The sequence below is a fragment of the Simochromis diagramma genome, unplaced genomic scaffold (assembly GCF_900408965.1).
Source record: "Simochromis diagramma unplaced genomic scaffold, fSimDia1.1 OVJJ01000598.1, whole genome shotgun sequence".
Lineage (NCBI taxonomy): Eukaryota > Metazoa > Chordata > Actinopteri > Cichliformes > Cichlidae > Simochromis > Simochromis diagramma.
In genome coordinates, this window is record NW_024386993.1 from 1 (window position 1) to 17,650 (window position 17,650).

The 17,650-nt window shown below is 44.1% G+C and overlaps 1 long non-coding RNA gene across 2 annotated transcripts; it reads right to left on the minus strand.

Moving 5' to 3' along the window:
* Positions 1-14,674: 14,674 nt before the first annotated feature.
* On the minus strand, positions 14,675-16,052 carry LOC120739018. 2 transcript variants are annotated; one of them, XR_005697098.1, is made up of 5 exons: positions 15,930-16,052; positions 15,782-15,859; positions 15,586-15,624; positions 15,197-15,287; positions 14,675-14,989 (listed from the first exon to the last, which is right to left on the minus strand). It is a non-coding gene; the product is annotated as an uncharacterized LOC120739018 (long non-coding RNA). The 2 variants fall into 2 exon arrangements; XR_005697099.1 differs by having other exon boundaries at positions 15,983-16,023.
* Between the last annotated feature and the right edge of the window lie 1,598 nt (positions 16,053-17,650).

Here is a 17,650-nt window from a genome sequence, read left to right on the forward strand (position 1 = left end):
AAATTAGAAGTATTAGCGAAGTGTAATTTATTGATGTTAGTTCTTTTTTAACTTGTAGTTCTAAATTGGAAGATTATTGCGATATTGAAATATAAAAATAAAATTATATTCTATTATTTTTTCATGGCCAGGTAGGCCAGTTATGGATCTTCGGATCCACATTATGTCAGCAGCTGTTCTCCACCGTGAACTATGTTAAAAACAAACACCGCTCACGCCTCACAGATGACAGCTTACAGTTCTGCGTGAAGATGAAAGTGACTTCGTACAGCCCGGATCTGTAGACGCTGTGCGCAGAGGTTCAGGAGCAGAAGTCCCATTGTAAACATATCACGGCAGACCCGACGATGTTTGCATGAACATGCTTTTCAGCATCTCTTTATTGACCACTTTTCACACACAGTTGCTGTACGCATACAGCCGGCTGTAGCTTTTCAGCTCACAGCCCGACACACCAACAACAACACAACAGCAGAGAGAGCACAGACGTAAAGGCGGCGAGGCGTGATTGCAGGTGCTGCTCAGGTGCGTCTGCCTCCCCTGCAGCGGCGCTGCAGACCACGCCCCGCCACACACATTAACCTGGTAAAATACATATTTAGGCAGAATTGAGCAAATATCTATTTTTCATCTTTTAGCAGCATAGTGCTTTTTTTTCAATTATTTTTTAAAAGTCAGGTCAAGGCTCCAAAAGCCCAAAGGCGATATAAGGGTGGCGGCTCACAAGAGTTTTTGTTTGCTACATGGATCATTTTAGTTCAGCTGGGTGTTTTTCCTTTTGTTATATTTCTTTAAGAGTCAAAATGTGTTAATTACATGAATAAAATGTAATTTTCTCTGTAGCACTTCAAGGATTTCATAAGCAACACACCTTACTTGTTCATACAAAGCATAAAGGTAAAAAACAATATGTACTGTGTTATCTTCATTTTAGATGTCAAAAAGTATTTGCGACTCCCAGTGTTTTCGCTTGCATGGAAACCGGGTCCAAATGGCTCTTTGGATGTTAAAGGTTGCTGACCCCTGTGCTAGACAAAATAAAGATACACCAAGCATCCGATATTTATCACAATTGTTGTATTTTTACCACATGAAACACTCAGTGTTTCAAAGAAATCCAAATACCTTCATCGATTAATGTTTTACTTAGCAGAGATAACAAATGAAGCATTACTTCTTTTCAAATATGGCAACTTGACCCACACCCATGAAAGTACAGGGTACTTGTGCCTTCTTCGCAGGTCGTGTGAGGCAGAGCTTTTAGGTTTTAGGTCCAGCTTGGATTTAGGAGACAGACACCCTCTCTTCTTCTTAAGATGTGTGTTTCCTGATGTGTTTTGAAATTCACCAGTCTTGTGAAATAATATGTGACCTTCAGTTTTGAACAATGTTTCAAAACCTGCAAAAGCTGTTACTTCTCCAAACTATAACCGAAGCTATTGGCTAACTGATGATAATCATGATAATGAGTTTATCTCAAACTCAGTCATGCTCTTCTGTATGTGTTGTATGGTTAAGAAACCACAAGCCAAAATTAAGATCCACCAGGCATCTGACATTCATCACCATTGTTTTCAATGTGTTTGTCTTTTTACCACATGAAACACTGTGTGTTGAAGAAATCCACATACCCTCATTAATAATGTCTTATTCAGCCGAGATAACAAATGCAGCTTGTTATGTCAAATGTGGTTATAAAATGTAGTTTTTGAACATGAGTTAAATCAGACGTATGAAAAGTTTCTTTTGTGGTGGGCTTACTGCTGTGTAAGCAGCCTGTTAGTTTCAGGCTTTTAAGGGTGAAGCATGAAGTTAGGTTTAATACTGATCAGGCATTCACAAATATTTATGTTAACATGTTAAGCATTCAATCGCTCCTCTCTTCCATCTGTATGTGTTTGTGCATGTGTTCGTTTTTGTGCAGGGACAGGACTTCTTGGCCTCGGTCTCCTCGGTCATATGAGCGATCACACACCTGTTCTTGATGTCCTCGTTGAGGAGCAACAAATTAAGGTGGTGGCTCATCTTCAGTCTTTGCTGGATGACTGAAAAACTATAAATAAGTTAGTGAAAGCCTCGCTTCGCTGCCTGTGTGATTGGTTTGTCTGCCTCTTTGAGAAGTGTTTTAAAAGAGTGACTGTGTGGAGAAATTATAATGTTGGAATTTGGACCTTCACTAATGTTTACTTTGTGGATTGTTGTAAATAAACACACTGAACATGTAGATTGAGTCCTGCAAATGATGGGATGGTCATAAGCCACACACTGACCTCCCTCGGATCTCAGCCAAACTGTGGCCGGATTCATGCTTACAAATACAGCAAGCATTCCTATATTCTACCTGTAGAAAACCCCTGTGATTTGTGTATATAGACTGTTCCACGGACCCCCTCTAACCACTGCTAAGATGGTACATTCCTCCCATCCTTTGTTGTGTTTGCGCTGGTTCACCGTGATAGCGCTGGTGGAGCTGGGCTGTTGTACTGAACATGTGTCGTGCGTGTGCGTGAATGATAAGTAAGTGCCTTGTATTTGTTTGTTCTATGGTTGTAACTTATCATACACTTGCCTATGTACATTGTGTGATGCCTTTATAGAGTTTTCCAGCGGTTTGTGTAGCCACGAGACATTGTATATTCACGCTGATTTGACCAAAATGGCGCTACCCTTGTGAACTGAGCTGCCCAAAGTAAAGATGGAGTCTACCCCTGTGCAGCAGCCCATTTGTGTCCACCAGGGGGTGGTGTTTAGTCATTTTCGAATTAGACTTTCTGTTCAACCCTTTCTGTATTATTTAGACCAGCTTGGTTGACTTTAATTGTTTGCTAATTGTAATTTCTGTTATTTTACAGAACCACACACATATACATATACTCACACGAATTCACTTCTGGAGATGTTTGGATTAAAGGAACCCTAATTCTCATTGCTGTGGACCCTCTCTTTCATCATATAAGTCACCTGTGCCTTCTGACCGAGGATAGGAAAATCCTGCTGTAATTTGCCAGTTTATTAAGCACACACATGTCCAGTTCAAGTGGTCCTTCGAGCCGGATTAATTACAGCATTTCCTAACATGGCGACATCCCGATATGATGAAGAACAACAAGGTGCCCGGCAAAGGAGACCACATAGGGCTCCAAGATATCTGGATGACTTCATCTGGACCTATCCCCCACAGCCGACTAACCCAGTTCCACCGAATACTAACGCAGCTACTCCAATACACCAAACCGCTGGCATCGACGGCTCACCAGAGATGGAGAGAATAAGGAGGATGGAGCAGTGTGTTACTCAGGTACAGGAGCAGATGAGGGAGATACAGAGCGCTATACAAGTGTCTTTGAACTTTGGCCAAAGAACCCCCCAAGTACAGTTACAAACCCAGGTCCGGAGCCATAGTATGCCTTTACTAACTGTGGATAATAACCCTACGCAAGCTCCTCCTATGGGCGGACTAGAAAACATCCCTCCCATATCTCCAGTAATACCTGGTCCTCAGCCTCATACTGTACAGCAGACCTCCCCTTCCACAGCTCATCATGTTGATAACGCTCAAATACTACAGTCAACAGCTCCTACTCTCCCTGTTAACCAACCTATTCCTCAGCCCCTTCTATACGTCCACTCTTCTATGCCATCAGCTGCTCAGCCAACACCAGTGGTACCCCGGTCTGCATCTACAGCAACAGATCAGCCACATCCTCCCTGGCATCAACAAAGAGACCTGAATTGGCAGTCATCAACCCCACAGTGGTCTGTGCCACACAGTGCTGCTCAGTTTAGTATCCCTGGCACTATGCAGTACCCCTGTCACGCTGCCGCCTGGCATGCCCTCTCCAGGTTATCCGCCTTGGACTTCAGGCCCACCTCTCAGTCAGCCATATGTTACACCAGTGCTGCCACCTGCTGTTAGCTCACAGTATACCTATCAGCATCCTGCTCCAGCTGCACCGCCACCTGTCAGTTCACAGCATGATGTAATTCAGAGCAGCCCACAACACTCCTCATCTCTGCTTTCCTCTCAGAGACCGAACTTGATGGAGATGGCTATTTCCTCTTCTTATGGCATCCCAAAACCCAACCTGATCCGCTTCACCACAGGAAAAGAAAGTGATTTCCTGCTACTGAAGAAAGGTCTGGATGGAGTTTTGGGACCACACCCACATCTGTCTGAGGATTACAAATTCCAAGTACTTCTGGATCATCTAAAGTTTCCTCCTGCGTTTCAGCTTGCAAAGAGGTATGTGCATGACACTATGCCCTTCACTAAAGCAATGCAGGCTCTACAGCAGCGCTATGGACAACCACGCCAATTAGTCCAAGGTGAAATTAACAACATTTTGAGAGCTCCTACAGTGAAAGCTGGAGATGCACAAGGGTTTGAAGACTTTGCTCTATCAGTTAGTAGTTTGGTGGGACTACTAAACTCCATGGAAGGAGCCGCTAAGAGCGAACTAGAGTGTGGCTCCCATGTGGACAGGCTTTTGAGTAAACTCCCCTTCTCCTATCAAGACAGTTTTGCTGAATATTGTCTTGCAAAGGGCATCTTGCGGAGTGACTCAGCTAACACCTATACTCTCCCTGACTTTGCACAGTGGTTGGAGAGGAAGTCACAGGCCATACAGATATCACGACGGGCTACAGAAAGCTACATATCTGATAAACCCCGCTCAGATCGTAGAGACAAGTCATCACGACCATTAAAGACATCCTCATCAGTCTACTATGGCACTGACAAGCCTACAACACCAACGGCTAATACGACTTCAGCCCCTACTGACAGTAAAGAACCTATGAAAGGGAAGAAAAGAGAGAAATTTAAGCCCTACTGCCCCTTCTGTAGCAGTACAGAACATTACTTGAGTTCCTGTTCTGACTTCAGTAAGCTGAGTACTACACAGATTATTACATGGATTAATGACAATAAGAGATGCTGGAGATGCGGTCGGAGTCACCAGCCTGACAGTTGCAATCTGAAGAAACCTTGTGCCACCTGTGGAGAACAACACCTGCAGATCCTTCATGAAGCTGCCTCTCGCTCAAACAAGAGTATCCTGACATTGAGTACAGCCTCCAGCATGGTGTATTTGGACCAAGTCACTCATTCAGGCAGAGTCATGCTTAAAGTGGTCCCAGTTACCCTCCACAACAATGGGCGATCTCTGTCCACCTATGCCATTCTTGACGATGGATCAGAGCGGACTATTGTTTTATCTGCAGCGGTTCATTACCTGCAATTAAATATCACAGAGGAGTCCCTCAAACTACGAACCATCAGGCAGGAGGTGTCACAGTTACAAGGCGCATCGGTTTCTTTTGAACTAAGTGCACCCAGCTCTCCCCAAATCAAACATCACATCAGACGTGTCTTCACTGCTAAAGAACTTAATCTGGCAAAACAATCCTGTCCAGTGGACATACTCCGTCAGAGATATCCACATCTGGCCGACGTTCCCATCAAAGCATTTAAGGATGTGCAGCCTATGCTTCTTATAGGCTCAGATAATGTCCAGCTCATCACCCCTCTGTCACCTGTCAAAGTTGGTCCACTAGGCAGCCCTGTTGCTGTCAACACTAACCTCGGTTGGGCCATCCAGGGACCGGCTACCTTTCTACATCTACCTACTGAAGCTTCATGTCTGCACACATCCCTGTTACCAACTCCTTCTCAAGCGCTAAGACAGAACGTTGAGAAGCTGTGGCAGTTAGATGTGCTCCCCTTTCGATCAGAGAAAGAGGTAACTCGCTCTAAACAAGACAAAGAAGCACTGGAGTTACTGCAGAAAACCACAGAACGTGTACAGGTGGATGGAGTAGCTCGTTATGCTACCCCTCTGCTCCGCCGCAGAGACTCCACTAAACTACGAACTGACCATGACGCAGTGATGGCTCTCCTTCGGTCCACAGAGAAGCGCCTGATTAAAGATCCTGATCTAGCGGCTGTGTACAATGCAGAAATACACAAACTGGAACAAGCAGGTTATGTAAGAAAACTCACTCCTGAAGAGGCAAACCTCACAGATGAATCCTGGTTCATTCCCCATCATATTGTGCATCATAACAATAAGCCTAGGATAGTTTTCAACTGTTCCTTCCAATACAGGCAAGACTGCCTTAACGATCAGTTGCTACCAGGTCCAACTCTCAGTCCATCCTTAATAGGTGTCCTGTTGAGATTTAGGGAGCACCCTGTTGCTGTGAGTGGGGACATACGAGGTATGTTCCATCAGGTGCGGCTTCTTCCGCATGACCGGCCCCTGCTGAGATTCGTGTGGAGAGATATGGAAAGAGATCGGAGCCCGGACATTTATGAGTGGTGTGTCCTGCCCTTTGGAACCACATGCAGCCCCTGTTGTGCCACGTATGCCCTTCAGCGCCATGTGCAGGATCATAAAGATGGCAATGAACAAGTACTAGACTCAGTGTTGCGCTCATTTTATGTTGATAACTGTTTGCAATCTCTGCCCTTTGCTTTGCAGGCACGACCACTTGTCGATAACATCAGAGAGTTGCTATCTACTGGTGGTTTCGAAATCCGACAGTGGGCCAGTAACTACCCAGAGGCCATTGCTCATCTCCCCTCTGAAGCAAAGTCCCCTACCTGCGAGCTGTGGTTGACTGAACACCAACCAGATCCCCAAGAACCAACCTTAGGCTTGGCATGGCACTGCTCCACAGACCAGATCGCCTACAGATGTCGGCCAGTGGTTCCTCAGGAGTCAACCATGAGAAACATCTACAGCATCCTCGCCTCTCAATACGACCCACTGGGTTTCATCATCCCCTTCACGACCCGGGCAAAGGTTATTGTTCAACATCTGTGGCATAACGACAGGAACTGGGATGATCCCATCGAGGGCGAGTTACTCCAGCGGTGGCAAGAGTGGGTGAGTGAGCTACAGTATCTACAAGAAATCTGTCTGCCTAGATGCTACACAGCCCCAGCAACCCAAGAGGGAACTTTCCAGCTGCATGTATTCTGTGATGCGTCAGAGAGTGCTTACGGAGCAGTGGCATATTTGAGATTTAAATCGGCAGAACATGAGGTCCACACTGCCTTTATCATGGCCAGATCACGTGTAGCTCCCCGCAAGAAACTGTCAATTCCCCGTTTAGAGCTGTGTGCCGTACTTGCTGGGGCACAACTGTCTAGACTCCTCCTCAGTGAGCTTACTCTGCCGATTAGTGAGACTACTTTATGGACCGATTCTACCACTGTGTTGAACTGGATCCAGTCCGAGTCCTGCCACTATAAAGTGTTTGTAGGTACTCGTATTGCCGAAATACAGGAGCTGACTGAGGCCGCCAGCTGGAGGTATGTCCCCTCGGCTTTGAACCCAGCAGATGACACCACCCGGGGAAAACCATTACGTGAGCTGTCAAAACCTAGCCAGTGGATGGATGGGCCCCCCTTCCTGAGACAAGCACCTGAGCAGTGGCCAGCACGACCTACTGTGAGTACAGATACTGGAGATAATACTGAGTTAAAGAAATCAGCTTTCTGTGCCTATGTCACTACAGATTTGGCACAGTCTTATCCTGCATATGACACCTGGGCTGATTTGGTGCAGGCCACCTACCTGTCTTCTCACGGGGCGGCTGGCCTCCCTATGTCAGCGGCACAACGACTAGAGACAGAAGTTCAAATTCTCAAACAGGCGCAACAAGAAAGCTTCCCTGTTGAAGTACACACCCTTAAATCTGGGAAAGAGGTGTACAAAGACAGCAGACTGAACAACCTTTCTCCCGAATATGACGGTCAGCTTGGCCTCATACGAGTAGGTGGACGTCTCCGGCGAGCAGAGCAGATGGATGTTGACACTCTGCATCCTATCGTTTTGTCACCAGACCATCCTACTACTCAGCTCATCATCAAAGACTATGATACACGTCTCTGCATCCTGGCCCAGAACGTGTCTTTGCCGAATTGAGACGCAGGTATTGGATTTTAAGAGGCAGACAGGCCATAAGGAAGCATCAGTATCGCTGTTTGGAGTGTAAGAAGTGGAGAGCCAAGCCTGTTTCACCGAAGATGTCTGATCTCCCTGCTACCCGCTTGCGATTAAATCAGCCGCCATTCTGGTCCACAGGAATTGACTGTTTTGGCCCTTTCACTATAAAGATAGGCAGGAGACAAGAGAAACGGTGGGGCATTATATTTAAATGCCTTACGACCCGCTGCATTCACCTCGACCTTCTCACTGGTATGGACACTGACTCCTTTCTCATGGCTCTGCGCAGATTTATTGCTCGAAGAGGAAAACCCTTTGAAATACTGAGTGATCAGGGCACCAATTTCAGAGGAGGAGACAGAGAGCTGCAGGAGGCATTCAAAGCGATGGAGCCACGACTGCAGGAGAAGCTCAGTGAACAGAGCATCACTTTCCACTTCAACCCTCCGCATGCTCCACATTTTGGGGGAGCCTGGGAACGGGAGATCCGTTCAGTCAAATCTGCACTTCAAGTTGCCCTCAAAGGTCAAGCGGTGCCAGAGGATTTGTTGCTTACTGTTCTTATTGAAGTAGAGGGCATACTTAATTCCAAGCCACTGGGATACGTTTCCTCGGATATTGCAGATGTTGACCCGATCACGCCAAATATGTTGCTCATGGGGCGGCGCGATGCTTCCCTTCCCCAGGCAGTATATGGCACCATAGAAGAACTTGGAAGGCGAAAATGGCGTCACAGCCAAGTCATAGCAGACCGGTTCTGGACTCAGTTCATTCAGCGCTACCTGCCTGGACTGCAGCCTCGCCAGAAGTGGAACCAGACTACTCCACCTTTGAGAGTGGGACAGACTGTCATGGTGGTGGACTATCAGCTCCCACGGGCTTCCTGGCCCGTAGGACAGGTAACACAGGTATTTCCCAGCCCGGATGGACAGGTGCGAGTAGCTGAAGTCGCCATTGGGGAACATAAATACCAACGGCCTGTGTCAAAACTTATCACGTTACCTGAACTGTCAGCTGAATGTCCTTAGTTATATTCACATGGGTTTTTGATGTTTACTAATGTGCTATACACATTAGGGGGCGGCTGTAGAAAACCCCTGTGATTTGTGTATATAGACTGTTCCACGGACCCCCTCTAACCACTGCTAAGATGGTACATTCCTCCCATCCTTTGTTGTGTTTGCGCTGGTTCACCGTGATAGCGCTGGTGGAGCTGGGCTGTTGTACTGAACATGTGTCGTGCGTGTGCGTGAATGATAAGTAAGTGCCTTGTATTTGTTTGTTCTATGGTTGTAACTTATCATACACTTGCCTATGTACATTGTGTGATGCCTTTATAGAGTTTTCCAGCGGTTTGTGTAGCCACGAGACATTGTATATTCACGCTGATTTGACCAAAATGGCGCTACCCTTGTGAACTGAGCTGCCCAAAGTAAAGATGGAGTCTACCCCTGTGCAGCAGCCCATTTGTGTCCACCAGGGGGTGGTGTTTAGTCATTTTCGAATTAGACTTTCTGTTCAACCCTTTCTGTATTATTTAGACCAGCTTGGTTGACTTTAATTGTTTGCTAATTGTAATTTCTGTTATTTTACAGAACCACACACATATACATATACTCACACGAATTCACTTCTGGAGATGTTTGGATTAAAGGAACCCTAATTCTCATTGCTGTGGACCCTCTCTTTCATCATATAAGTCACCTGTGCCTTCTGACCGAGGATAGGAAAATCCTGCTGTAATTTGCCAGTTTATTAAGCACACACATGTCCAGTTCACTACCATAATGGAATATTAGGAAATAAAAAATTGAGAAATAACACCTAAATATGTCTAGAGTTCTATGCTAAAATGCAACGTATAGACTAAGAATGTCTGTTTTGTAATATAAAACTATCAAGAGAAATGTACAAGCTATTTTGAAACACTACAATAACAACTTCATGATGGCAGGATACAATGTATTTATTAAAAGGTCAAAGTAATGATTTTGTATCTTGATTTATTTTAAAAATCATTCATGTATTAATGTTTCGCATTAACACTAAGCAGAGTTTATTGTTTTTGTCAGACAGGAATATACATGTTAAATGTTAAATACAACAAAAAGCCGGAGCAGAATGAATGAAGGAATAAAACATTCACATAGTTGATTTTGTGTTTCGTCAGTGAAGCTGGTGCCCTGTATGACTGAGGTCTATGGAAAAGAACCAGTTTTAGGCATTCACACATGTGACTAGGATGTCTCCTGAGCTTCTGAAGCATACAATATAAGGGACCCTGAGGTGGCTGTTTTTGTCATTTGGCACTCTAAAAAAAACATTGAATTGAACAGATACATGGTAACAAGTGAAAGAGGGTGTAATTTATTTTTCACATTACTGTACAGGGAGGATGTAGTCATTGGGACAAAATGAAAATATTAAAAAAAAAAATAGTAAATAGTCAAAAGGAGGGTGCAGAATATTATGGCAATAAAACAAGTGTGCACATAAATATCTCTTTCAAACTGACTAAGACTTCATATTTAGGGTAATCACTGCTGATCAGGGCTGTGTCTCTGACTGTGTCTCTGACTGTGTCTCTGACTGTGTCTCGGTGGCCCACACCCTGAAGGCAGCGGATTTGATCAGGTCATGATCGCCCTCATTTTATATAGTTGTACTTTGTTCCCCAGCTAGTTGCATTAGTAACTAGTTTTGTTTTGTTTTTATGAGAGAAGACAAATATGCTTGAATGAAAAGTTTTCACAGTTTATTATCAAACGGTTAGAATTTCAGATTATTTTACACAACTCCATGGACCTCTTTCTCTCTGGCTCGGAGACAAAGGCTGCTGTGCCTCAGCAGTAAATGCTTTTTATTATGTGTGATAAACAGGATACTAAGGTGATTGGTCAAAAGTTGGGAGGAAAACCACAGTTCTCCTTATTTGGCTGAAATCCAACACATGTTTAAAGATGACCTTGACAACACTCCCATTACCATGGCAACCACCTCTTGCCCTCCAATCAGGCCTGCATGAAGAGAAAGAGAGGGGGAAAGGAAAAGGAAAGAAAGCTTCTCTAACCCCAGAAATGTATGGTCCTGTTTATTCTAGCAGTGTCAGGCTTAAAGTTTTCTACCTTCTGGTACCATCACCAGCCCAGGCAGACCATCCCCCTCAAATTCCTCAGAGAACGGGCTTCTGTTTGTGCCTGTTAGTATTAGAGCGTTCAGACTACTTTCAAAACTTCTCTACAAAACACTGTGTGCAGTGAAGGATAAAACAAATGGGTGATGCTAATTATGAGGTATATAGCCTTGAACATAAGAAATAAATTCCAACACGAGGGACTACAAAGGACAGGAGAAAAGCCAAAACATGGCATCATATAGTTTTTAAGCTGTGTCTACTCAATCAAAATAAACTGTAATAAGTCCTGTATGGAAAAAGTAATAAGAAGAAAAGAGGATCCATATCCTATTTAGTTTAATGAAATCATTGCACTGTACAATAAAAATGAGTCAAGCAAATATGACAACAATGTATTTGTATCAATGAAGACAAAAATAAAATGTGTCCTTTTGAAAAGGTATTTTATGAGTCCTTTTCCTTTTACCATCTCCTTTGTTTACTCACATATCAAACAGTAGCTAAGATCAATTCTATAAATTATCATGAGACTAGGGATGGGTACCGGTATCCGGTGCCATCATGGCACCGGATACCGGTGACATAAACGGTAGTAACCAGACCGAAAAGCAGCGCACATTTCGGTGCTTTATTTCGGTGCTTTTTTTTCCCTGAGCTGTGATACACTTTAGATTCTAGCCAATCATTTTACGTTTCCGAGGACAGTAGGCGGGGCCAGGTACGTACGTTCTTTTAGAGCAGCGCTACAGATTAAAAATGCCCAAGGCGAAGCGGTCAAAGTCTGACTGTACTTCACAGCAAAATATGCAAACTCAGCAGCCTGCAACAAGTGCTTTAAGCTGATACTGTGATACTGTCAAAGGAGGTAACACCTCAAATCCGATGAAACACCTGGCGACGCATAGCGGGTTTTTTTTTTAAAAGCCGAGAAATGCGCCGTATTTGATAGCTTGCTGCGAGACATCACACCGAGCGCATCTACTGCGGGTGTGGTGCCTGTTATCGGACCCGGAGTTAGCAACATCCTCCAAAAAACCCGAAGAGGAGAGTCCTGGCCCCTAGCCCTGCCAGTGTAGCAGAAATGATGAGGATGATGATGGCAGCAGCAGCCGTTCTTCTCTGCGTGAGTAGCTTAATGTTGTCCATGTGTAATTTACGTTGAGTAGGCTAACCATGTTATTACATTAATGCATGTAAGGTGAACTAGCAAACATCATCATAGCTACATGCGGCTGTCTTCTTGTTTGACACTCAGATACGGCAGATACTCCCTTCACCCTGGCCAAAAAGGCTAAAATGACCAAAGAAAAAGTGGAAAACAGTTCAACATACCAGCATACCAGCTAGCTCCTGTGTTCACTGAGATATTCAACATCTCTTTATCTCAGTTTGTGATCCCCACATGCTTCAAAGAGTCCATCATTGTTCCTGTCCCGAAGAAACCCCACCCTGCTTCTCTCAATGACTATCGCCCTGTAGCCCTCACCTCAGTAGTGATGAAGTGTTTTGAACGCCTGGTCAGAGACTTCATCATTTCTTCACTACCAGACACACTGGACCCACTACAGTTTGCTTACCGTCCAAATCGTTCCACAGACGATGCCATCTCTCATCTCCTCCACACATCACTCACTCACTTGGACACTAGAAGGGGGAATTATGTTAAAATGCTCTTCATAGACTACAGCTCTGCATTTAACACCATAATTCCCTCCACACTCACCACCAAGCTGGAGCATCTGGGACTCAGCTCATCTATGTGTCTGTGGATCTCCAACTTCCTAACTGGCAGACCACAGGCAGTAAGGATGGGCGGACATGTCTCAGCCTCCACCACTCTCAGCACTGGAGCCCCCCAGGGGTGTGTTCTGAGCCCCCTGCTGTACTCTTTGTACACATATGACTGTGTGGCCACTACCAGCTCCACCACCATCATCAAGTTTGCTGACGACACCGTCGTGGTGGGCCTGATCTCTGATAACAACGAGACGGCCTACCTGAAGGAGATTAGGAATCTGGAGAACTGGTGCCAGAGGAACAACCTCCTTCTAAACGTCAGTAAGACAAAGGAGCTGATAGTGGACTTCAGCACTAAGCAGGAGAGGAACTACCAGACCCCCGTCATCAACGAGTGCCCAGTGGAGAGAGTGGACAGCTTCAAATACCTCGGAGTTCACATCACGCAGGACCTGTCATGGTCCTGTCACATCAACACCATGGTGAAAAAGGCCCGTCAGCGTCTCTACCACCTCAGACGCTTGAGAGACTTCCAACTGCCCTCCAAGGTGCTCAGGAACTTTTACTCCTGCACCATAGAGAGCATCCTGACGGGAAACATCTTAACCTGGTTCGGGAACAGCACCATGCAGGACAGACGAGCTCTACAGAGGGTTGTGCGGTCAGCTGAGCGCACCATCCGCTCCGAGCTCCCTGACCTGCACTCAATCTACAGCAGGCGGTGCTGGACCAAGGCCAGGAAGATCGTGAAGGACCTCAGCCATCCCAACAACAGACTGTTCTCTCTGTTGAGGTCAGGAAAGCGATTCCGCTCCCTGAAGACCAACACAGAGAGACTGAGGAGGAGCTTCTTCCTGCAGGCGATACGGTCTCTCAATCACACCACCACACAGTACTGACCCACACATACAGTTCTTACACACACACTGGACATTCTGGACATTGTTTTCACTTCATTACTTAAATCACGCTGCTGTTATTGTGTATATGCTGCTGTTATTGTGTATATATTTATTTATATTTCTTCATACATTCTTATATAGTTCTATATTGTGTATTTTGTTGTACAGTTATTTTATTTTCAACTTTAATTTATATATTTTATCTTATTCTCCCAGTTAAATTTACCCTTCATTCTAATTTGTGTTGTACAGTTATTTCATTTTTAACCTTAATTTATATTTTATTCCTTCCTAGTTAAATTTACCCTTTTTAATTTTTCATATTTATTTCCTATCTTATTCATAGCCTTTTCCTTTTTTGTTTTCTTTAGGTCACGAGCAGTTGTCCAAGCATTTCACTACATATCGTACTGTGTATGACTGTGTACGTGACAAATAAAATTTGAATTTGAATTTTGAATTTGAACATGAGAGGTTTTTGGACAAAGTTTGTGTTTTTTCCATTGTTTAAGCACTGCTTCCAGCCAAGAGTGATATCATATATGCCCCATAGCTGCAGAAAAGGCTAACATTGTTATCTTTTTACAAAAAAACAGCTGAACATGAGAGGTTTTTGGACCAATTTTGTGTTCTCCATTCTTTAAGCACCGGTTTGAGCACCGTTTAAGCACCGGCACCGTTTCAAAAGTACCGGTTTGGCACCGGTATCGGATAAAACCTAAACGATACCCATCCCTACATGAGACCAACTTAATATTAATACTTTATTCTGGATATTGTTTAGGATCTTCTTTACTAAATGCTTTGAGCTCAGTCAGATATTAGCAGGTCTGACTTGCTATTTTCTATTAAGGTATTTAAAAATAAAGAGAGATGAAAAAAGTATTTGGTGTTTGGGTTCAGACCAATAAAAAAGTGACATGTGACAAAGACACAGAGACCAATTTGATTTAATGCTTAAGAGTTTAATGATGAAGATAATAAGAACAGAAATGAATAGCTGTTGCTATTAGAAGACACGGTTCAGTCCACTCCAGTTTGTGTCACTTGTTGCCAAATTTGTTATGTAGCAGTACAGCGAAAGAAGATAAGTAAAGATGTAAAAGGGGAAACTGATAGTTCAGGGGGTTGGATGAAATGATTTGCTTCTCTGTCTGATGGCCCATGCTTTTCATGGAAGACCAGGGATCATCTTTTTCAGACCCAGACAAAATCGGTATCAGTGGTGACCATATATATATCATTCGTCCACCTCTTTCCTGTACACCCAAAGAAAACAATATTAACTGAAACTATAAGACATGTATACTGAGGAAAATATCCAGTATGGTGTATCAACAAAATAACCTGTATACTTTAACAGCACTGTACAAATATGTATTTTATGTTAATTTAAAAAAAGAATGGATATTGTTATAAAATATTAAGAGAAAGAAACAAAGTGGTAAATCAAAAATCAGGTTTACCCCCATCGCTTTCTCCATACCCATCGCCATCTAACGCAAGTCCAACGTTTGCGCCAAAGATACAGGGTTCTCTTGTCAACAACATGGTCTTCTAAAGACAAGCAAATTACACTTGTATGATGTTTATGTATCTGTGAAAACATTTTGTATTTGCATGGTGTTCTTTCTTTTTTATTCTATGGACACACTTTTCAAATGTATATATTTAATTAAATATTTTGCCATATTTAATATAAAATTTTAGATTTCAATTTACATTACAAATAATAATTTTGAAATAACACAACATTTGTACTACAGACTTTGTAGTACATTGACGTGTTGCTGTTCCATTCAACATCACAGAACTGTGATTAATTTTGCTGTGAGTTTTTAAAATTTTGACCCACCTTGTGGCTTATCCTCTGTCCCACTGCTGTCTGATTTTTCTGGAATAAAAGTTCAAATTAAAAAGTTCAAATTAAATTAAAACATCAGATCTTGACTTTGATTGTTAAATTTCCATTTATTATATTGAACTGTTATTTTTATGAATACATACACACACACATACACACATTATGTACACTATACTTTAATACTCACGAGCAGTAATGATCAGAGGGATCATTACACAAAGAAACACAAACACGGTCAGCAGCTTCATGGTGATCTTTAATATCTCTGTGGAAAAACAGAAGACATCAAGACATCGTTCATTAAAAAAAAGAATAGAACAGATTTTGAAGCAGACCTTCTGGAGAATATGTAGAATATTTATAGATTAGATTTCTTTTCAGCACCGACCAGTAGCTTCAGCCGTCCAGTGAGAAGGTGCTAAACAGCAGTAAGATCAGTGCTTATATACTGTTTGTTTGACGCTTCAAAACTGGGAACTAACATTGAAAAACTGACACGTGTATCATGTGATTCATGCTGGCCAGACGTTCACTGCACCTATTTATTTCTTCACCAGAATAATTTCCTCATACTGACTACTTCTTCTTTCGGCTGCCCACTTAATTTTACACCAACTAGTTGACAAAGTGTCTCCAAAGAGTATAACTACACGCTATTTGATGTGTTTAATTAGGATTGAACATGTCTTTTAAAAATAATAATAATAATCAATAATAAACAATTTCTCTTCCACGACATAATCCGATAAAAAAAAAAAAAAACAATCTCTTTACCCGTCGGCTTCCCGTGGCTTGTCATGCGACCGGCTATTGCAGTTAATAATACAACAGCTTCTTGCCATTTTTGTGTTTCTTTTTATCGCTGTGTGACTGTTTTCATGTGAAAGCCTGCGTGCGCTAGTACCGCTTGCCATGCGTTCCCAGAATCCTTTGCGGTTTTACCCCAGAATGACGTCACATTTTCAATCTCTATACCGCTCTACCGCGATAGCGCATGTTGATGATGTCATCAAGCTGTGCCTGTTTTGGTCGAAAGCATCGCAGCGGCTACAGCCATTATCATCTGCAAATTATGACGGACGACAGTCATAACAAAGAGATGAAGCACTTTTGAAATATGGGGAAAGCCAAAAACTGCGCTTCCTCCACTTCTGTAACATTGATTCATTAATGTTGAATTCTCTCGCAGCTGTGCTATTCCCATGTTGTTGCAGTATATTAATAACTAACCTCGTATTGTGGATGAATAATCTCAGTTGTTCTCCTGACTGAAGTTTGCCCCGTGCTGTCACGGTCTGTGTGGCAGACCATGGGGATGTGAGGAAAAACCTCTCCGACAACACCAACAAAAGGAAAACTCAGTTCAATAGTCCAACCCCCCGGTCCAGTGGCAGCAAACACAGTTCTGGCGGCCGACCCGCAGGACGGCAATACAAGCGGGACCTGCTGTGGGTTAGGCAGTGGCAACAAAACGTGCAGATGGCAACGGCGGCGGTGCAGACAAAACAAATCCGGAGGCCGACCATGCGGAAGGCAGTGGCGGCGACAGAGCAGGTCTGGAGGTCGGCTGTGAGGCCAGCGATGGCGTCGAACTCCCTCTGGAGGCCGGCCACGTGGAAGCCTCGATGGCCATGACGCCCATCTAGAGGCCTGGGAAGCGGCCGGCAGACGCGAGGCGGAACAGGACGAGCTGGGTACGATGATGGTGTGGCAACCGCAGGACCAGATGAGGCAGGACCAGACGAGGCAGGACCAGATGTGGATGAGGCTGACGAGGCAGGACCAGACGTGGATGAACCTGACGGCAGCGTGGCCGCTGCGGAACCTGACAGTGGTGATGCGGATGCTGCAGGCGGTGATGCGGATGCTGCAGGCGGTGATGCGGATGCTGCAGGCGACGATGCTGCAGGCGACGATGCTGTAGGTGACAGTGTAGAAGTCGTAGGGGATGATTCAGCAGGTGACGGCTGAACAGACTTCCCCGGACTGTCAGCAGATATGAGGATGTGCTGGCTGGGTCCTCCAGGACCTTCAGCTAACGAAGGGTAGTGCTGGG